The sequence below is a fragment of the Urocitellus parryii genome, chromosome 6, assembly GCF_045843805.1.
Source record: "Urocitellus parryii isolate mUroPar1 chromosome 6, mUroPar1.hap1, whole genome shotgun sequence".
NCBI classification, from domain to species: Eukaryota; Metazoa; Chordata; class Mammalia; order Rodentia; family Sciuridae; genus Urocitellus; species Urocitellus parryii.
In genome coordinates this window covers 194,828,313-194,851,889 of record NC_135536.1, presented here as the reverse complement: position 1 = coordinate 194,851,889, position 23,577 = coordinate 194,828,313, and the positions used below count along the sequence as shown (strand labels likewise).

Here is a 23,577-nt window from a genome sequence, read left to right as displayed (position 1 = left end):
AATAAAAACAAGATCATCAGCACATTTTAAATGAAAGCAACAACAAAAAACTACAATGACAACCAGATGGTATGAGAAAATCCATTCAGCAGAGAGACACTGTCACTTGGGCAATTTTTATTATTAAGTTAAGGAGTACATTGTCACAGCTTGGTAAAGAATGTCCCTTTTAATAATTTGTATAAAACTGATTATATCATTGCTTTAACACCCTGTGAAGCCCAAAATGCATCGTTCCCCCCTCCAAAGGAAGGAAAAGGTTGTTTTCTTAATTACTGGAGAATCAGTTGTAAGATTTCTTTGTAGGGAAGAAAGTGGAGAAAAGGAGTTTGGTAAAAACAAAAACAAAAACAAAAAAGAGTAAAGGCAAATAATTCTATTTTATGTTACAAAGGAGTAATAGAAGGAAACTGAGGTCTCAAGACTTTCAATATTTCATGAAGCAGGGCCTCCTTTTAGTGTGCCTTGTATTGCACTCCCATCAAACAAAATCTTCCAGAATGACATGCAGGACAGAAATTTTTTGGGGGTAATCAAAGAATATTACCTGTTAATATATATAAATTTCACAGTTAAGTACTTTAAGAATAAGAATTGGCATTTGGTACAGTGGAGTTAGGCAATAAAAGACTCCTCATACGAAGTTTTAATTAAGAGAAGACCAGTATATACAACTAGGTAAGGGAATCTTATAAGCTTATAGGAAATCTTATAACCCATTTATGCAGTAAAAGCCTGATTTACCAAAAATAAAGCATATGCTTTATAAAAACCTTTATAAAAACATCATACAGTAAGAACTGATGAGATCTTCTAAAGAAACATACCAATCTATACCCACAAATAATACCTCACAATTTTTATATGACTTATACATTTTAATTAAAAATTTTGTACTTCAGATGAACGGAGAAATAAACTGCTTCTTGCTGCAGTGTAGTTTTGTTCCTCTTGTTCCACATTAAGAAATTAATAGCATATCTAATGACTCAAATGGTATTAAGCACTCACATAATTAGAGTGCTTTAAAATAGTAATTATGTATTTTAAAAATCTTGGAGCAGTTTCCTATCATGTGAGACCTACAGCAAAAACAAGAAACTTAGGGATATGTTATAATAGACTTTATCCTGCTACACTGCCAGATTTTGAATTCCTGTTTAAGTGACAATGATCCTCAATTCCATTTTAAATTACAAGTCTCCATGATACCTAGGAGAGGGATAGCTTTCACAAAACTGAAGAAAACTTGTCTAAATAGAGAAGCAGAGTTCGCCTAAAATACTTCTATCTTTTCAACTGATCAAAGGATACAATTCCTCTTAAAAAAAAATCCCTATATAAAACTTAGCTAATAATTTCTGACCATAGCTTTGGTATGTACAATTTACAACCTTTTTTGGGGGGCAGGAGGGACAGACAGTACTGGGGATTAAACACAGGGCCTTCCACATACTAAGTAAGTCCTCTATCATTGAGCTATATCCCCATCCCTTTTTATTTCATTTTGAGACAAGGTCTCACTAACTTGCCCAAGGATATCATGCTTGGGATCCTCCTGACTCAGCTTCCCGAGTAGGTGGGATTATACATGTGCACCACCACTATGGCTAATAATTTCAAACCCTTAAAGTTCACCAACTTCTGAATTATATATTATATAATGACAGGCCTTACAGGGAATATCTAATTCTTTATTATGTAACTGTGAAGAACAGCAGTCCAGGTTTGGAAGGGCTTACTGACCTAGGCTGCTCATTTACTTTATATCACTTTCTAATATAGGCCAGCTATAATTCAGACAGAAATGTAAAGTCTCTTATTATTTAAGTAGTTTTCAAAGTATCACTGGAATACAGTATGTGTATAAAGATTTCTTTTAAGTAAGTCACATTTTCAGCATATATTTTTAAATGGTCTTATGAACAAAACAAGTTCAACTAAACATTGACTAGAGCTGATAAGCATTTAGGTAAGAGTACAGAATATATGGTACTCCTTTAATTGGTAAATTTATATTCATGCTATAATTTCTCCTCCACATATGAAAAGGCTAGTATTATACTGTATCCAGTTCTGCGAGGGCCTATATACAGAACTGAGGAGACCAAAGTAATCATGTTATTTGAGGCAAACTGGTTCCAGATAGAAGGAAGTAAACATTTTACTTTTGTATCAACATCCTCCATATATATATATATATGGTTTTTTTTTTCAGTGATAGGGATTGAACCCACAACTGAGCTACATCCCAGACCTCTTTATTTTTGAGATAGGGTCTCTCTAAGATGCCCAAGTTGGCCTCAAACTTGTAATCCTTCTGCTTCAGCCTTTCAAGTTGCTGGGATTACAGGTATACACCACTGTGCCCAGCAATAATTTTTTGCTTTTTGCAGTTACTTGAAAGATTATTGAAAGAATATTCAAGATTAAACCTTTTTATAGTTTTTTTTTTAGTTGTAGTTGGATACAATACCTTTATTTTATTTATCCATTTTGTGGTGCTGAGGATTAAACCCAGCACCTCGCATGCACTAGGTGAGTGCTCTACCACTAAGCCACAATCACAGCTCCTCAAGATTATATCTTTAAACCATTTTTGAACTGTAATTTGTCTCCTAATATCCACTTTCTTTGAGTAGTCCAAAGCAAGTATGTTTGGATGGTGTGGTTTATGTTTCATCTACAAAAAAAAACTTTTAGAACATTTTTAGAGGCTAGCACACTTTTAGTGTAGTATGTCAAGTGTTTGTCTATTCACTTTAAGAACTCCTTAAACTCCCATTTTAGCTGAAATATGGAGAAAATGAGAAGTGGAATTTATTATTTTGTGAAAACAGGGACTGAACCCAGGGTACTGTGCATGTTAGGTAGTGCTCTACCACTGAGGTGCATCCCTAGCCCAAGATCTGGAAATTTTTTGTTAAGTCTCATCTCTATTCAAGAGGATTGCCCAGATTAGAGTAGGGCTGGGAGGTTTCAGTGAGTTATGAAAACACAACCAACCCTCATATACAAAAAATCCTAATAGATGTGCACATACAACTTTTGGAAAACCTCTGGGCTTCTATACATTAGAGATGGGACATTCACTTAAAATTTTCTTTGCAACTACTGTGACTGGTAAAGGGACCTTTGTATTCACTAATCAGATTATTAAATTCTTAGAGCACTATATAATTGAAAGCAAGGAAATAGAAGTGAAGTTAATGTAAAGAAGGGGAAAAGGGTAGCCAGTTGGAGATCTTTCTGGATATTAGATGGGGAACTATGATTGGGAAGAAATTAATCAACAAGAAGTAACAAGTAGTAACTTAGGAGTCTTTCTAACAAGAGGTGGAATGGCTCCTTTGTATAGAAAAGGGGAGAAGGTGCTTCTCATCCTTTCTGCTATACTTTATCCTGGCCAATTGCCTCTAGGACACAGTCGATCTCTCGTATATTCTCCACTGTAGCTTGAGAGGTACTTTTACAACTTTAAAAATTATATTAGCAATATGAATGATATTCAAAATAATTATAATCACTGAGATGCTTAACCTTGGCCTGAAGAGCTCTAATTTCCAAGTAAGTAGTCTTTTGAAAATTTTTCAAGTTTAAAGCACTTTTCAGTCAAGAAAAATAGCACCAGCTCAAGGGATTTACATAAGAGAGAAAAAAAAACTGGGAAAATAATCTAGAAAACATGGTGTTATAAGGAAAAAATCAAAAGAATGGGGTAAAGTGCTCCTAAAGAAAGACATAATATCTAATGTATAATTTTATTTTAGTATGCCAGACAGAGTTCACAAAAAATAATCTTTGAATAATGTTATAAATAAAAAGAAATGCAAGTGTCATTCACAGTACCAAGAACTGCTTTGCTCTATTTTTTTTTAACGGTACCATCATAAAACAACTCTTTTAATCTTAAAACCAAAATTTATACTTCACTGGCTTTAATAATAGAAAACAAGGACAAGAAATAAGAGTAGCATGAACTACGATGCTTAGCGACAGCACCTCTGTGGGCCACTGAAAGAACCCAGAAGCCTACACAATTTCAGTAACTACCTACAAATGAAACAAAACTTCCCAGAAGGCTGAGCTGAAAACCAACAAACAGCCAGGAATGACTAAATTGGAATTATATGAAGATAAAGATAATGCCACTTGGAAAACCATACTGACAATGACAGCAAATATCACTTATTAAATTCCCTAAATTAGGAGGAGAAATGAGAGTACTTTTCAATTCATGAAGATTACTTTGATGATATATTGTGACATCAGGGATATTGTAATGAGTTACATGTAACCAGTTAGGGATAAGAAAATGCTTGCTTTGTTCTATATCAACCCTTTAAACTAGCTCAACTCATATCTGACTTTCTCTTTCATTCTCAGTTAATTCTTATACCTTTAACTGTATTTGCATAATATTCCTGAGAATACGGATGAAGGAAATGAAAATGTATATTTACAAAATGTTTGCTCTGTTCCTGGGCCTGTACTAAGAACATGATGTACATTTATTTCATTTAAACCTTTTCTAGGAGTTTAGTACAACATGATTTCTTTTCAGCAAATGAGGAAATTTGAGGGTTAGGTAAATTAGATGACTTATCCGAGGCCACACTACTATCAGAAGGCAAAGATGGGGTGCACACCCAGGTCCTTCTCGCACAAAGTGCTTAAACATTATGCTACACTGCCTCCAACAGGGAGTGGAAAGATGTGGTTCCCATTTACACTGGTCTTGCTAGGACTCCTGGATCAAATGCTGGTGGAAGCCGGAAAAGGCCGAATCTACACTTGCCAATGTTTAAATGCCTCATAGACACTCAACAGGGTAGGGCCTACTTATTCAATTACCACTCCAATTTCTGTCACCTCAAACTACAATGTTTTTGGTTTCTTTGCACTTCAACTCTTCAGACAAAAGCTCTTTATCAACATTAATTTACTCCCCCTTTTACTATTACGTGTGTGTGTGTGTGTGTGTGTGTGTGTGTGTGTGTGTGTGTTGCTAGGGATTGAACCCAGGGCCTCCTACTGGCTCCATACTGCTTTAGTACTAGAAAACAAGGACAAGAAATAAGAGTAGCATTAACTACCATGCTTAGCGACAGCACCACTAGGGGCCACTGAAAGAACCCAGAAGCCTACACAATTTCAGGAACTACCTACAAATGAAACAAAACAAGAGGTAACAAGTAACAACTTAGGAGTCTTTCTAACAAGAGGTGGAATGCCTCCTTTGTATAGAAAAGGGGTGATGCTGGGCAAGCACTCTACCATTGAGACACACCCCCAGCCCTTCTCTTTTGAGTTTAATTATTTCATTTTTTGATATATTATCATCATATATAATTATGGGGTACATGTGATGCTATACATTTGTATACACATGTTATATTGTGTATATACACAGTGTGGAATAACTAAATCAGATTATCATCCATCATTATAAATTTTTATCATTTATTCTTCCTAATTGCAACTTTCTAAACATTGATCATTATCTCCCTAATCCCAGCCTGTTCTATTCTCTGAGTTTGTTTTAGATTCCATATATAAGTGAGGAAATGCAGTTTTTGTCTTTCTGTGTCTGGTTCCCAACATTCCCAAACTGGAGAGAGAACCCAGGAGTCCTCTACCACTGAATTACATACATCCCTAGCATTTTTGTGTGTCCCCCCGCCCCCCATATTGGAGATTTAACTCCAGGGTCTTAGGGGAACACCCTATCACTGAGCTACATTCTCACCCCTTCCCAGACCTTATTTATTTTTGGTATTGGCAATTGGGCCCCATTCCCAGCCCTTTATAAAATTTTTTATTTTGAGACAGGGTCTCACTAAATTGCTGAGGCTGGTGCCATCACACCTAGTTTTTTAAAAAATGTATCTTTTTAGTTTAGACTTTTATTTTATTTATTTATATGTGGTGCTGAGAATCGAACCTAGTGCCTCACACATGCCAGGCAAATACGCTACTGCTGAGCCCCAGCCCCTATTGTGTTGTATTTTATTTACAGATAGGGTCTCACTGAGTTGCTTAGTACTTTGCAGATGCTGAGCTTGGCTTTGAACTCACAATCCTCCTGACTCAGATTCTCGAGCCGCTGGGATTACAGGTGTGCACCATCATGCCCAGCTCTTTTTATTACTTTTATGTTTTTTGAGACAGGGTCTTGCCAAATTGCCTGAGCTGGCCTTGAACTTTTGATCCTCTTGCCTTAGTGTCCTGAGTAGTTGGGATTATAGGTGTATACTACCATGTCCAGTGTGTCTGGCATATTTCACTGAACATAATGTCCTTCCTTCTAAGAAAAGAGCATTTTGCTAGGGATCAGCAAATCTGAGCTACACAGCCCTACTCTGGAGAAATTTTTTTTTAATATTTATTTTTTAGTTGTAGTTGGACACAATACCTTTATTTATTTTTAAGTGATGCTGAGAATCGAACCCAGGTGCTCGCACATGTTAGGTGAGCACTGTACCACTGAGCCACAACCCCAGCCCTACTCTGGAGAATTTAATCAAGATGCTTATTTTCTCTGAATCTACATGTCCTTCTTGATAAAACAGATATTCTGCTTGTGTTGACTATACTGACTCAAGGAGAAAATCAACCACAAGAAAAACTTACTAGTTTGGATTCACAAAGGTTAAGCTAACATATACCAGTAAAAAATTCTGAATTACAAAAATTATAAAGTGTGGGTTTAATTAAAACAGGCAAAATTTAAACTGAACTGTACAAGTAGAGAGCTTAGTATTCCTAATAAATTAAGCTGTTGAGAAGGTCACCTTATATTTAGAACACTAAATGCTTCATTGACTCACCCATTGCCAAATGCCTACTATGTGTTACACCTGTACTAGGCCTTAGATATGTGGAAATGATGAGGCTTGAGATCCTAATTAAAAGAGCTCACTTTAATAAAGGGGAGAGGTACAGACACACAGACACAAAGACACAAAGACACACACACACACACACACACACACACACATATATATATTTACAATATAAAGTATGATTATTGTAGAGATTAGAAGAACTAGGTGCAGGACAAAAATTAGACTGAGAAGTATGTGTATGTGCGTGTGTTGTGTGTGTGTACGCGCACGCAGCGGGGTGATGGAGAAGGTGAAGACCTAAAAGAAACATTTAAATTGGGACATAAGTAGTTTACCAGAAAGAAGAAATTTGTTTCAGAACATGCAAAGGTAAGAGAAACATAGTAAGTTTAAAACTACAGGAAATTCAGTTTTGGGAATATGGGGATAGGAGGAAGAAAAAGACGAATGACAAAGGAAGCTACAGTTAAACTAGTCTAGACTGTAAAGCACTTTGCTATGGAAAAGGAAGAAATTGGTGGTGAGAGGACCTGTTAGGAAGCCATGAATAAATTAGAGTCTCAGTGAAGCCAAATTAATGAAGCTTTACTATATGCATATCATCCTAAAAAGGAGGAGGCAGGGTTTGAACCTAAGATATTCAACATATTCCCCATTATAATAATGTTCTTTTTTTTTATTAAATAGTTTTCATTGTAGATGGATACATAAACATATATATATATAGTTGATGGACTTTGGTTTGTTTATTTATTTATTTATTTATATGTGGTGCTGAGAATAGAACCCAGTGCTTCACACATCCCAGGCAAGCGCTCTACCACTGCGCCACAATCCCAGCCCCACTTATTTATTTTTATGTGGTGCTGAGGATTGAACCCAGTGCCTCACACATACTAGGCAAGTGAACTACACCACTGAGTCACAACCTCAGCCCTATAGTAATGTTCTTAAAAGAACACTGATGTCAACACTGAAAGAAACAGGTGGGAGAAAAATTTAAAAGATCATGATTCCCTTTAATAAAGGGGTGTAAAATGGATTGATGGACAGGAGTCAGTAATTAATATTCACCAATCTACTAATTCAATTCACTGCTCAGGAACAGACAATAAATCATTATTCTTCGTTTTCTTAACATCTTTTTCTTCAAAAAAAAAAAAAGGTTGTAGTAAGAAACACAAAAAATTTTATGTTTTTTCCTTTTTGGTGTAGTGCTCAGGACTACATGCTAGGCAAGCTCTTTACCACAGAGCTATAGCACCAGCTTAACTGTTTTTTGTTGTTGCTGTTTTTTGTTTTTAATATTTTTAGTTGTAAATGGACACAATATTTTTATTTATTTATTTTTATGTGGTGCTGAGAATTGAACCCAGGGCCTCACTCTACCACTGAGCCACAACCCCAGCCCTCCAGCTGAACTGTTTTTAAGTGTACTGTTTAATATTTATGTGTGTTTACATTACTGTGCCAGAAGAGTGTCATGTTTTTTTATCATGTAAAACTGAAACTCTATATATTAGACTTTCCATTTCTCTCTTTATATAGAATTATTTTTTTCCATACATCACTTTCTTTAATGAAGATATGTCAGCACCACCTGAAAAGAGAAGTAAAAATTAGGCCCTGTCTCAAACTTATAGAATCTGAGTACTGAGCCCAGGAATCTGTATTTTAACATATTTCTCAGGTGACGCTTGGCAGGTATTTGGGGACTACTACTCCAATTGATTTATTTCTTTAGCTTTCACAACATAACATACTTAGGCTCTCCATTTAGAAATATCCTTAAGCCTGTATTCAAGGGGAAATAACCCATAAATGTAACCTATTTACAAAGAAAATGTCACGACAATGGCTAAAATCTATAAAAATATAATCCCTGAAAACAGTATGAAAAGCACAATCACAATGCTACCTCCAAAGGAAACTGAATCATCACCAAGTTTCCAAAGTGCTGAAGTTAATAAGATGCAATTATATGGCTACTGGCCCCTTCCACAGGAGGAGTGTGCAAGTGTGCAATCCACCACTTTTAATTCCATCTAAAAAAAGTATCCCAAACAGTTAAGCTTTTCTTCTTCCAATTACCTAGTTTAAAAAGGCAGGAAATATACTTGCTACTGACATTGTCACTTTTCAATAGCATGTTATTTACTTCTTTGGCTAATGAAGGGCAAACTGCCAACTAAAGTTCTCGAAATTCTGCAAACCAGAGTTGTCAACATGGTTTTCCTCCTGGGGGCCAGAAGCTTTGACTCTTCTTTGAGGCATTTTGTTTTCATACCTAAATGTAACTCTTGGCAAAAAGGGAAAAAAAGGCCACACGTATAATTTCACATCTGCACCATTAAACATAAAGTGTTTGAAAAAAATTTAAAGTTAATAAGCATACCACAGGGTTTTGGTAGATACACTTTCTTTGTTCTGAAAAAGGTAAAACCACTCTAATACTATGAAGGGAAGGAATTAAAACATTTAAAGCTTCACAGATATTCTAAATATTCTATTATCTGTAGTTAAACTACACACTTGATCTTATCCAAAAGGCCAAGAAGTGATCTAGTTCAAACTATGAAGCCAAAAACATTTTATGGTCAAGCTCTTGCTTAAAGCAAACCTAACCATAAACCACAGTTGTCAATGCCAACAGTTGTCAATAATATCTGGGATATTATTATATTAGTCCTAGAATCTGTTTTAACCTCCGTTTTCCAGTGAACACTTGGTTTTTAAAAAAAGTACTATATTGGGGATTCTCCAACTGCAAGATACATAAATCCTCTTCCAGGGTGGGTTTTGAAAGATGGATTCCTGGGGCCCTAGCTCCAGTCAGTTAGGAGTTGGGGAGAAGGAACTACATCCAAGAATCTGTCTCTAACATGTTGTTCTGGTGACTCTGAGGCAGTTTTCTGGAATCAGATTTTTTTCCTTGGGGTTGGGGGTGAGGGTGCTGGGGATTGAACCCAGGCCCTCACGCATGCTAAGCAAGAGCTCTATCAAAGTATGTCCTCAGCCCAGGGATCAGATTTTGATGTTGTCTTTTAATTTTTTATTTAGTCATTGATAAACCTTTGTTTACTTATTTTTATGTGGTGCTGAGAACTGAACCCAGTGCCTTATACATGCTAGTTAAGCGCTCTACCACTGAGTTACAACCCCAGTCCAATAAATCTTATAAAGTTTCCCAAAGCTTGCATTTATAGTTCCAATAGTTTTAAATTTTTATTAAAATACTGTTTTCCTAATTTTTTCTTTTGGATACCAAAATTAATTTTAGAAGAAAGATTAAAAATAACATATCATTTGAAATACATGTTATTACTTTCTTATCCAATTATATAATGAAGTATACTCAAAGTAAAAATTCTTATAGTTCAAAATTCTCAATATTTTGTCCACTAACTGCAGGATCAGCCTAATCTTTAGTAATTTAATCACCATAGAGCCAAACCAGGCTCTAAAGCTAAAGATTGTAAGATCCACTAAAGCTAAAGATGTAATACCTTGCAACATAAGCTGAGCTGATTCTTGTTTGCAGTTTCCTAGTCCTTTTATATAAGTCAACAGTGTTCTTAACATGAAATAAGGGGAAATGAGTTCAGTCCTGATTCTTACAAGGGAAATTATTTCAACATTAAAGTAACTGGTTCAGATGACCTATATTAGTGCTTAAATTTTAGTGATGGAATGAAGAATGAAAATGACCATCTGATCCCTATAAATATTCAGATCTGGTGGTAATAAAACTACCATTTAAAAAGCAGCAGGCATGCTGTATTATATATTAAGTTGTCAGTATACTCCATATTTCCTTAATGTGTTCTGCTTCAGACAGTAGCCTTATCCTGATCCATTCATTAATAAACATAAGTTAAAAGGGTATTGCCCTTTTAACCCCTTGACCGGTTAACTCTGCTTAAGCAGAATAGTCTAAAAAAATGTGCATGGTGTTCACCAGGCTAATCATTTGGCATAAAAAATTTGACACTGAACTTTATAAGTATTTATCTTGAAGACACATGGCAATCATTAGTAAACTTCAAGCTACAAAGAGGAAACAAGCACAATATAAAGTAGTCAGTTGTGGGGAACACTATGACCTCAAGATGTTTGCGGGAGGATTATGAGAAAGGCATGATGAAACCATCCCCTCTTGGACATCTACATTGCACATGCTTAGCACACAACAGCCTCTGACAAGTTCTAGAATACCTTAACATTTCCCAAGTTGCTTGACTAGGAAATCTTTTATCTTCAACAATAGTGTTTTCATTTTTTTTTTGGTGGGGGGAATTGCACCCAGGGGGCTTTATCACTGAGTTATACCCCAGTCCCTTTTATTTTTTAAGACAGGGTCTTGCTGAGTTATCAGGCTGGCCACGAACTTTTGATCCTCCTGCATTAGCCTCCCAAGTATTTAGGATTACAGGAATGAGCTAGCTCCACCAATATCTTGAATGTGTTCTGCTAAATATGTGATCTTGGGTAAAATAATATGTTTGAGCTATTCTTTCCTTACATGCAAAATAAATAAATAATAACACCAGTCTATCTATCTCACAAAATGATTGGCAGGGGCAAATGAACTGATACTTGCCATATGCACTGCTAGATATATGTTACCATTACTACTAAGAGTAGCAGTGAGTTTAGAAAAAGAGGTTATATGCTTCAGATGGGGAGTAAAGAAACAAAAGAACAGCATAAACTGAGGGGAATAAAAAGTTAAATATATTTCCTCCAAAGGTTTTCCTTTTTTTTTTTCTTTTATAAGGTTTTCCATTCTTAAAAGCACAACTAAATTCCAATAATCCTCATAGTAGTAACAAGGTTACAAAGGCACTGCCATCTGCAGGCCACAGACATGGAATGCTTGCAATGGTTATTTAAAATGAAGTTTCAAACCATCAAACCTTTTCTCATGAGACTTCAAAACCTTTCCAAAAGATGTGTATTTTTAGCTTGAGTACATAGTTGAAGTTACAAGTGCTGAAGTTCTGAAACTGACTCCCTGGTAATATTAAATTCTCCTTTCTTTTCTACACAGAACTGATGCCTAGAAATTTGAACATGATCAGCCCTTATGTCAACTCCATATTGTGAACATACCAAGGAAACTCCTAAAGAATATGGATTTTTTTTTAAAAACAGAACTCGAGTGGGTGGGGGGACTTGAATGGCCCAAGCTGACTTTTCTTTTCCTTTGAATGAATTAAGTAGATGTGCTCTCACTTAAAAATACAGAGCTTAGGAACAGACTATTAACTTATAATATCTGTCAATGCCTCTTTTAAATACGTGTTGTTCACAGGCATGCAACACTGAGCAGTCTGCAACCAGAAAAATTCCTTCCACTGTGCCTTGGCAATATGGTTCCTCTAGCACATTTTACAAGGAAAAAAACAGTGTTTGTTTTAGATTAAGAGAATACGCCAGAAATATTTTAAGAAATATCTGGAGGGTGACAGATGAACAAAAGGAAAGGCAAACAAACAAAAACCTGAATGAAGAAACTGAGATTAACAAATAAGAGCCAACTGATCTCCAATCTCCACAGTGCAAAGCTTGCATTTTACTGATTCCAAAAAGTTGACATAAAGTTAGTTTTCACACTCTGACTCATACAGAAAACATTAAATCCAGAGTTGTCAAAACCCAAGAAAGCTCCATCAGCGTTTGCAGAAACATCTTTTTATGAATTGTCAGGTGACTACCACATCACAATGCTGTAAGAAAACCGAGGAGGCACATCGAATGCATTCGAGCAGACAGTTCTTGCAGTTCCTTGTAAGAACAGAGAACAGTTGACACCGAGAGGTCCCAGGGATTTCATGGGACCTGTCATGTGCACAGAATGAAAGCCCGAAGGACGACAATGAACCCCGTGCTCCTAGGGCACGTGGAACGCAGAATAACTTCGGAGGAACAAGGACGCACTGTTTATTTTAATAGACAGGTATTTATTTTTTTTATGAGCATTAGGAAAATAACTGGCTGTCCATTATACGGTTTGGGATTGAAATTTCCGCCTTAAACAAAATATACTCAAGGTTGGGGGGGGGGAGTCAGTTTAAAGGAAAAAAATTAACACTCGGTACACGGTACGGATGGCACACGCGGACATAAAGGGGCAGGGCGGACTCCAGCTGGGGGCTCCGCGCCACGAGGGGCCCCTGCCGCCCTGGGGAGCGGGAGGAGCCCGCGTCAGGACCCTGGAAAGCCAGCAGCCGCGGTCGCTCTTCTCCGGGACCCTGGGCCCAGGGTCACCAAAGGGGCAGACTGTCACACGACAGGGAGACGCCTGGAGGATACAGCCAGGGGCCGCCCGGCAGCGGCGACGCGGGACAGCGCTCCGAACGCCGTGAGCGCCGCACGCCCGGGAGAACGCCCGCCGGGCCGCGCCGCCTCGGCCCGGGTTCGAAGCCCGGCTGCGCCGCCGACGGCGGAGGGCCCGCAGGCGAGCGCGCGCCTTCGCCGATTCGACAAGGGGGCGCGGGGCATGCGGCCCCATCCCGAGAGAGGCCGGGGCGCTAAGCGACGGTTCGCGACACACAGGCGGCTGCGGCTCCTAGCCGCCGACCACAGCCCACCGCCGGCCAGCCCGCCCGGCCTGGGCCTGACGGGAGCCGGAGGCGGCCGCGCCCCACACCGGGCATGCGCAGCCCCGCGCGCTCCCGAAGAGGAGAGGCCGCGGCCGCGCGTCGAGCGGGCCCTCCCGCCTCAGCCTCCCCTCAACCGCCAGCCCCTCAGCCCTAAGCCTAGGCGGATGGCTACCGCTTCCCGGCACTCACCGCTACCAGTGCGGTGGGCTCCCGGCCGTTCCTTCGCCTCAGGCCCGCCGCTGCCCCCTCCGCCTCAGCCCACCTGCCCGCCGTAGGACAAAGGCGCCACCAACCGACCGGCGCGGGCACGAGGCAATGGCGGCCGGGGCGGAGAGTGGAGATGGGGGCAGAGGGCGCGCACGCAGCGGCGGGTGCGGCGGTGTCGCAAGAGCGCGCGGGTTTACGGCAGGGCTGAGTTGGAGCGTCGATCTCCCTGGCAACGAAGGCCGGGAAGGGGCTCGGGGCGGCGGTTGAGGGCTGAGGGGTTGCCTAGCAACAGCGTCCCAGGTTGAGGATGGGCCCCAGGCCTGCTCATCCCTTCAAGGACTTGAGTCAAGCCTTTTTGTCTGTCTCCAGAGTGCTCACCTTCCTCCTTTACTGTAGAAATGGAACATTAAAATCCCCAAATACTTTGGTTTAGTTTTGCTTAAAGCTAAAAGCAAAAACCAGCCCCCTCCCCCAGTACCTATAGATGGTGTTGGAGAAAGTACATTTAGTCCTGCACCCTCCGGAGGGCAAGGAACAAAGGAGCAGGGAGGCAGGGGAAATGTTTTATTTAAATTTACATTTACATAGGCTGTGTGCACTATTAGTTTCATTGACAGGAGGCAAAAGGCTTCCGGAGATATAGTCACAGGTTCTTCTTGAGTTATTTATTTCTTCCTGGAATATTCATTCAATGTCAAAAATAGTAGGCCGTGAAGCATGTAAAATGTTGCATTTTTTCATTTATTGTATGGAGTGTATTTGTCACAGGGAATGGAATTTGCTTACACAATTTTAAACGCACTCTATTAATCACAGCCATGTTACATGAATCAGAAAGACCCTATAGTGTCTAGTCTTCCTTGATCTTAGTAAAAATGGTGGGGTGGAATTTTAAACACTAGGAGAAGTCAGTTTCTTTGACACCTGTTCCTACATTCACCCACTCTTGAATGTGTGCGAATATGTGGCCCTGAGACCTGTTGTATACCTACTTGCTAGGCTCTGTCCTAAGCAAATGCAGGCTCATTTCTGCCCTTTTAGAGAATACAGTCTAGTGGAAAGGTAGGATTTAGGGGAAAAAAATCACGAGTGTGTAATAACAAACTGAGATATGTGCTATTGTTATGCTCGAATTTGGGACCCCCAAAGACCACCAGAGACCCAGGATTGATGTAAGCAGCAAAGAGGTGTTTATTGCGAGCTAGCTCAGTCCTCCGCGCACGCACACACACACACACAGCAACTGGTGACACTGAGAGGCCCCGAACCCAGGGTTTGCAGCGTTTTTATACATTTTTTTGGAGAGGGCAGGGAATTCACATACATCATAGCCTCTTTTAGCAAATCATCACACACCGAGGGAAATTCAAATAACAACTCTAAAACATGATTAGCACATTCACTGGCGGAACAAGTTGGGTAGGGGTGATTGGTCAGTACAAAAGGGGTATTCATTTGAACTGATTGGTTTAAGCCAAGAGGGGTGTACATGCTGAACTACATGGTTTCCCAACACGTTATCAACCACCATAAACTACTGCGAGGGTCATCTGGCATCCCAGGTATTTCCCTGTCTCATGCTGATTGGTGGCTGCTAGGGGGCTGCTAAGGGTCCTCACCTAGCCTGACTGAGTCTGATCTCTCCTGTTGTTTGAAGATAAACCACTTAGCAGGGTGGGAATGTGCCTAGGAGTGCTCTGTGGGTCTTTCCAAGGACAAAGGCCATGTCCCTTCCTTGGACAGGCTTTGCTCTGAGATAGAGGCTGGTTTTTCACTATGATGGAAAGAAGTGGGGCTTCTCAGAGGGTATAACTGGAACCACAGTGAACTCCTGATTTATAAGATAAATATCCAATAGTGGGATTGCCGAATCATATGGCATTTCTATCAGCTTCTTTAGGACTATCTACACCGTTTCCCATAATAGTGGTGCTAAGTTGTATTCCCACCAACGGTGTCTGAGGGTTCCCCTTTTTCTGTGATTTTAGGGATAAAGACACAACGTGTGTCAAACAATAGATACCCTCCAAATGCTCATACTTAATTCTATACAATGTAGGTCTTAAAATATGAAGAATTTAAAAAGGGTGATGCTAATTAGATTATTAAGTTAAGGGAGCATGTTGTGGGTTTGGGGGGTTATATGGCATTTTTTAAATCCTGCACTTGAGTTGGGTGTGGACTTAAGCCAAAGTATATACTCACTGATAATTTAGCAAGCACTGAAGGAGTGTTTACAAGGTGCTTGGTTTTTTGGAGAATGGAGAATAAGATGGATGATGTTCTTTTCCTTCGGGAGCTCACAACCCTTTAGGGAATACAAGTGATAAACAAACCATAACAACCTAATGTATGATGAGTTTTTTGTGATAGAGGATCCATCAGTCATCTAAGGTGAAATGATATCTTGTTGTGGTTGATTTTTGGCCAGTATTTTTTCTAAAAACTTTTTTGACTGGGACCCTCTACAACATTATGTGTATAAATACATTTTGGGGTGGAAGGGAAAAGGAGGGGGCAGGGGATTAGCAAGGATGGTAGAATGTGATGGACATCATTATCCAAAATACATGTATGAAGACAGGAATTGGGTGTCAACATACTATATATACAAACAGAGATATGAAAAATTGTGGTACATATGTGTAATAAGAATTGTAATGCATTCTGCTGTTGTGTATTTAAAAAATAAAATCAAAAAATTTCTAGGTAAAGGGATTTATATCTCTTATATCCTATTCTCAAAGGGCTCACATGACATTCCATTCCTTCTTGCTGTCTGAGAGGTGGGGAGAGGTGTGGAGAGCTGGGGAAGGGCTGCACAGTCCCCCAGCACTTGCCTGGGCTTCCTGGGGGCCTTCCCTAGCAAGTCGTGCAAACACATCTCCATTGCTCCAAATTTCCTGGATCAAGTCTCTTAGGAGAACTTACTGTTTCTGAAATCTCAGTGGAGCAGAACATAGGCTGGAAATCAGGGTCGTCTGGGTCTGTTCCTCTGTCCACCACTTCCTGCTGGGCAAACTTGGGGTTGTTCTTTAACCCCTGGCACCTCACTTTCTTCCCAGGTAAAGTGGAGGCTAAAAATAAGACATACCTCATTAGGTCAGCATGAAGTAGCATTTTTCATCGGGGGAATAGCTTAGAATCATGCCTGGTTTGTGATGTGGACGCCTCAGCTCACAGTTTTCATCCTCTCTGGGTTGATTTTATGAGATCACGGTTTGTGACTTTCTGTAGATTTGCTTGGACTGTTCTTACAGACGATTCCCAGAAAGCAAAGGCCCTTAGTTTTCATAGTCTGCACTGTCATAGATGGAATAAGTGCCGCTGGAAGCTGATCATTTGGTCCTGGTCCCCTGGCATACTGGCATAAAGGTAGAGGGGACTCTGTGATGGTGAGCCCCAACACAGCTCATGGCTCTGTGAAGCAAGATTCTATAAATAAAGTGGATCCAGATGGGACTCTTCCCACTTGGCAGGCTCTGCTGCGCATTGTAAAGGGTGGCTCAAGGAACAGTAGAATGGCTACCGTTAGATAGCCCCCTTGGGCAGGGTCACCTGGTTAGGAGCAATGCTTTTGGTCACGACCACCCATGTCAGGATAGCTCTGTACAACTATGGTACAGAGTATGGTAGAATGATGGTCTCCCCAAAATGTCTATGTCCTAACCTTTGATACTTGTAAATATGTCACCTTGAATGATAGCAAGAACTTTGCATATGATCCTTGATCTTGTCAAGGGGAGATGTCCCTACATTATCCAGGTGGACCCAATGTGTTGCAAGGGTCCTTGTAAAAGGGAGGTGGGGGCTCAGAGACAGGGCATGAGGTGATACAGAAGCAGAGCAGGAAAGGAAGGAAGAGAGGGAGAAAGAGAGGGAGGAGAGCCAGAAAGGAGTGGGGAGGGAGGTGCAGAAAGGAGGAGCGGGAGGCTGCACAGTGCTGCGTAGCTTTCAACATGGAGACAGGCCACGAGCCAAGGAATTCTCTAGAAGCTGGGAAAAGCAAAAAACAGATTCTCCCTAACCCCCCCACCCCCAGAAGACCCAATTTTGACTTTTAACTTTCTTCTCTGCAGAAAACTTGATATATTTTTCCCTTTTCTAGTTTTAACATGGATTACTTTTCCCCTTTTAATAAATATTTAAATTTATTTTAATATATAACGTCACAAGTAGGTGTAATTAGATTCCTTTTCTCCCCACGTGATCTCAGCTCTAAATAACACTCCCAAATCATTTTTACATCTCTTCTTTGTCATATAACATTGTTTTCTATAGGAGGATCAAATTCAGGGCCACCCACTGTTGCCATAACTTATCTGTCTCTTTTGAGGCAATAAACACTGTTTCACTTATTGTTACAGATTCAGTCATTCTGTTTCCAGAGCCATGTGGAATATACTTGTGAGGACATCTCAAGTGTGTTATCCTTAATAAGCACTCACTACTCAAAGGAACCGGTCCATCTGCCTAGTGCTCACCTGCATTGGAAATTCTCCAAAGATCCGTCTCCTAAGTTGTCTCTATGTCATGGGTTCATAAATAGAATATAAGTATAATAATCATACAGAAAGTAAAACAGGTTAGCTGGCCACTGGCTCACCATTTCCAGGAGATTCTGATTTGGTGAGTCCAGAGTAGAACTTGAGAATCTATATTTAAAAAAAAAAAAAAGTCTCCCAGGTTTGCAAACCACTGGGCTGAGTAATTAAATTTGCAGAGATAACGGTAAGCCATTTGTCATGAGTCACCAACTTTCAGGGTTCCTTATAAATAAGGCAAAAGAAGAATGTGAAATCTCCCCTGTGAAGGTTACAGTGGAGGCTGGATCCCAAGGCTGGGTGCTCCCTACTAAAAACGGAACGGTGGAAAGCAGCCATCTGGGGGAACAGTATCTGGGAATCGGCAGTATTTTGGGAAGGGCTTGTCTGGGCAGTTGTCACTCAGAGTCAGACTGGCTTATGGGACAGCAAGGGGCTGGAGCCACGGAGGCTGGCTGGACGTCTCTTCCCGTGTCTCCACGTGGTCTTTCTGCAAAGGCCCTGGGGCTTCCCGGTGGCCTCAGTGCGGTCGGCCACGCTGCCTAGGTGGAACTCAGGGTTCTGAGAGTGGCTGCAAGAACCAGGCAGGAGCTGCAGTGCCTGGTGACAGAGCCTCGGGGTCACACAAGCCCGGCCAGATTCAAGGGCGAAGGACGGGGACCCTCTGTCTGTGAGGTCCTCTCCAAGGGCACCTGGGACGGTGTAGAGTTGTGGCTGTCGTGAGACACTTTCTCCACAGTGGGGTCACCCCTCACCCCCACCTTCAGTGCCCCAGATCCCTCCTCCCAGGCGACCGCCTGAGCCACTGTCACCTCCAGCTCGGAGCACCTGGACTGCCTCCCGGCTGGGCTCCCTCTTCCTACTTTTCCTCTCCCCTAGGCTCCGAGATCTGACATCCCTCCCACTGTCCCCGCCTGCCTTCCAGCTTAGAGTAGCTACTGCCTCTTCCTCTTGTTTGTTTTGTGGGGGGCAGGGGTGCTGGGGGCTGAGCCCAGGAACACCCTACCACTGGGCCCCATCCCCAGCCACCCCCACCCCCCCTTTTTTTTAAAATTTTGACTCAGGGTCTCCCTAAGTTGCCCGGGCTGGCCTGGAACTTGCAATCCTCCTGCCTCCGCTCTGAAGTGTGGGATCACAGGTGATACCCTGCACCCCGGAGTCCACTGTTCCCCTCCTTTCCAGGCTGGAGCCCCTCGATTCTCTCAGGCCCCATGCTCGGCTCACCTGGTTTTCCTACCACAAGGCCTTCGTACCCTCATCCCCTCTGCTGAAAGTATCTTCCAGCCTCTTTCCCCCCTTCCTCTATCCTCCCTTTTCTTCCAACTCTTTTCAGTTCTGTTCATCCTGAAAACTAGTTCAGATCTCACTTCCTGAAATGAGTCAGGAGGCATGGCAGCTAGGAGACCAGCTGTGGATCCAGGTTATCCGGCTCCATTTACTAACTGTGTGACCTTGGGCATTTGCCTAACCTCTCTGTGTCTCAGTTTCCTCCTTTGTAAAACAGGGATGGTAGTAGTGCCCACCTCAAAGGATTGTGCTGAACGTTGATGAGTTAAGGTAGTAAACAGTAGAACCCTGTCTGCCACAGAGTGCTTAAGAAGGCTAGCAGCAGTATTTTGTCAACCTCTTTTTTTTTTTTTTTTGAATTTTTAATATTTATTTTTTAGTTCTCGGCAGACACAACATCTTTGTTGGTATGTGGTGCTGAGGATCGAACCCGGGTCGCACGCATGCCAGGCGAGCGCGCTACCGCTGAGCCACATCCCCAGCCCCTTTTGTCAACCTCTTGTACCCTTTAATTGGACTCTCGTCCAACCAGAGGCCATGTAATGGTACACGAGGTATTTTTCGGCGCATTACCTCCTAGTCTGCGACTTTGGACACCACTGAGGATAGAGGGGTGCTAAAATAAAGCAGAAGCCTATAACCTGGGGTTCATGAACTTGGATGGAAAACCTGTGTCCTTATTTTTACTAATTGAGGTTAAGCATTTCTATTATAAATGTAGGTAACAAACTACAGCAAGATTAGCAGGGCCTGCTGCCTTGCCCCCCAAAGAAACCACAGATGTTTCTGTTTCATATCACATTACAGTTGCTGCAGGTATCTCAAATTTCCATTTGTATTCGTCATTACTTTGACAATAGGGGGACTTTAGACTTACCACTAGATTCTATTATTTAGTTCATTAATAAAGAAGCACATATAGTGCTACATTACATATTTTCTTAATTGTTTGATGAATGCATTTCAATATAGTTGGTTTTCTTTGTAATATTTTATGATATGACAAATATTTTTCTGATAAGTGTCCACAGAAACCTCTAGACAGGCCAAATGTAGTGTTGCACACCTGTGATTCCAGCTACTTGGGAGGCTGAGGTAGGAGGATCACAAGTTAGAGACCAGAATGAGCAACTTAGGGAGACCCTGTCTCAAAATAAAAAGGAGTGGGGACATAACTAGGTGGTAGAGTGCCCTGGGAGTCAAGGGAAAAAAATGCTCTCTAGATGGTCACAGGAGTCCACAACACACCAAACACTTAGGAATTCTGATCTAAAGAAAGTAGTCGATGGCTGGAGTGAGAAGCTCTCCTCAGAGGGTATGAAACAGTGAGTACTTCCTTTGAGTCAGACACTGTGCTGAGGATGTACCTATATCTAACACTACGTATCTGTATATCCCTTTATTCGATTCTCCCAATGACCTAAGAAGTAGGTATTACCCCATTTTACAGATGATAAAACTGAAGTTCAGAGGAGTAGGTAAATTACCTGAGGTCACAAAGCAGTTTACTAGTGGCAAAGTACTTGGTTTTTGTTTTGTTTTGTTTTTGGAACTGAGAGTTGAAATGAACCCAGTACTTTACCACTGAGCTACATCCTTAGCCCCCCACCCCTTTTTCGAGCCAGGGTCTCACTAAGCTGCTTAGAGCCTTGCTAAGTTGCTGGGACTGGCCTTGAACTGCTATCCTCCTGCCTCAGTCTCCCAAGTCATTGGGACGACAGACGTGTGCCCCTGGGCCCCACTGAGTCCAACTTAATAAGGAAGCACATACAACACTCTATCACATGTTTCGCAAACACTTAGAACAGTGCCTGCCACATATAAATCCTCTGAGCCCTTGCCAGGACTCTGCAAGGCAAGTACCTCTTACTTCCATTTTACAGATGAGGAAACCGAGACTCAACTTTTTTTTTTTACCCCTTTTAAAGTGATACAGTCAGGATTCAAACTCATGTCTAGGAAACTGCAAAGCCCACATGTTCTGTTACTGGCAGAGTTAATTAAAAGTGCCTGGGGGAGCTGGAGGTTGATCCTATAGGTGACTCAGGCAAACCTGTCCAGCTGTCCATCAGGATTAGATGATTTGGAAAGAAATCACTACTTTTGGTGCTTTTGCTGTGGAGTTGCAGAGCTGTGTGCGGAGCATCCTCATATGAAGGCGAAATGCACACCCGCATTTGGGAAGCTCCATTAGCCCCCATGTCTAGACTAGAGCGTCAAAAGTAGGAAGCAGGAGATAAAAGAATTCACAAGTAGGAAGTTCTGCGTTGGGCTGCTGCGGAAACAGAAAGAACCATTATTTTGAAACCATTCAGGATGAACTTGGTAAGGATCAAAGTAGTCTTGTGACCTGTAAATCTAAGGAAATGAAAATGAGGTAATGGTATGTTTTATAACTAAGGAAGCTCAGAGAAGCTGGGGATTATCTCCTCGTGAAAACCGCAAGAGGGAACAATGGAAGCCATCTGCAGAGAGCTCTGTTCAGCTGTATTTACAGCAGGTATTAGGCTGTCTTTCAGCTCAGGAGCCACAGAGAGCTTGTTTCACCTTGCTGCGTGTGAAAACACCAGGCTGTCACACTCCCGACTCTTTCCTTCCATGGAACTCAGCACATACAAAGGAGGAAGAGGAGAGAGCTGTGACAGGGGACAAGAGAGAAGAGGGGAAAGGAGAGACCCGAGACTCTTCCCCCACTGCCCACCAGCCCGTCCTTTGACCCGAGCTGTCTCATGTGGCAGTAACTAGCTATAGGTGCTGTTTACATTTGTGTCCCCAACACCCCCCCCCCCCCGGGATTGAACTCAGGGGCACTGACCATTGAGCCATACCCCCAGCCCTATTTAGTATTTTACTTATGACAGGGTCTCACTGAGCAGTTTAGCACCTCGCTTTTGCTGAGGCTGGCTTCGAACTCCCGATCCTCCTGTCTCAGCCTCCCAAGCCACTGGGATCACAGGCTGTGCCACCTGCCCGGCTATTTGCATTTGTTAAAAGTAAATGCGATAATGAATCTGCTTCCTGGTTGTACTGGCCACAGTCCAAGTGTTCACAAGGCCCATGTAGCCAGTGGCTCCCATGTTGGATGGAATGTTTCCATCATCACAGAAAGTTCTGCTGGACAGCACTGATAAGCACCCCAATCCACCAATCCACCACAAGTATTCAAAGTCCAGGGCAAGGGGAACCCTATGACTGTAATATCTCTGGCCACAGGGAGGCAGAGAAGTAGAGTTTTCTGAAATGGGACATAGGAGTCCCAGGTGTCCATGTGACCTAGGTGAGCTGCTTGTACTCTTTAGAACTCAGTTTTCTAATAACGATTGATTTCATTTTACTAGCTATTATGGTGAGAAAAGCACATAACTGTTAATTTAGTCTTTCTAATTACCATATGTGAGCTCTTATGCCTATTTCACAGAGGAGAAGCTGTAACCAAAAGCTCAGTTCCTGTCCTCAATGCCGATCAATTCCAATTTAATAATGAGGACACGGTTTTGAGAAAAGGAAAAAGAAGGTTTGTTGCTTTGTTAGTGAAGGAGAGACACAGGAGACTCCTGTCCCAAAGGCTGTGACTCTCTCTTGATCATGAGGGTCAGGGGGGTTCTAGAGGAACTTCTAGGGTTACATTCCAGGTGTGCTCTGGTACGGGGGTCCTGGGGCACCCCGATGGCTTGTTAGGATTCACTCGTTAACTTAGGAAATATTCTTTTCCTGATCATCAGCAGGCATCTCCTTCATGTAGTGGGTGTGTTTAAGAGCAATTAACTAGGGGAAGAAAAGGTAACACTGCTTCGTGAATCTTGTTAGGGAAGGGGAGAGGGGAGAAGAGAGAAAAAAAAATTTAAAAAAGAACCTTAGAGGGGCTGGGTGCAACGCTGCCCTCCTGTCATCCCAGCAGCTCGGGAGGCTGAGGCAGGAGGATCACGAGTTCAAAGCCAGCCTCAGGGATGGCGAGGCGCTAAGCAACTCAGTGAGACCCTGTCTCTAAATAAAATACAAAATGGGGCTGGGGATGTGGCTCAGTGTCGAGTGCCCCTGAGTTCAATTCCTGGTACCAAAACAAACAAACAAACAAAAAACCTTAGA

At 41.6% G+C, this 23,577-nt stretch overlaps 1 protein-coding gene across 2 annotated transcripts in view; it reads right to left on the bottom strand.

The window, feature by feature from the left end:
* The window catches only part of Ncoa5 (nuclear receptor coactivator 5), a 32,010-nt gene extending 18,237 nt beyond the window's left edge, over window positions 1–13,773 (bottom strand). For both annotated transcript variants that reach the window (XM_026408336.2, XM_026408337.2), the window contains exon 1: window positions 13,643–13,773. The gene's annotated coding sequence lies outside the window, so the exon portion shown is untranslated. The remainder of the gene's footprint in view (window positions 1–13,642) is intronic.
* Window positions 13,774–23,577: the final 9,804 nt, after the last annotated feature.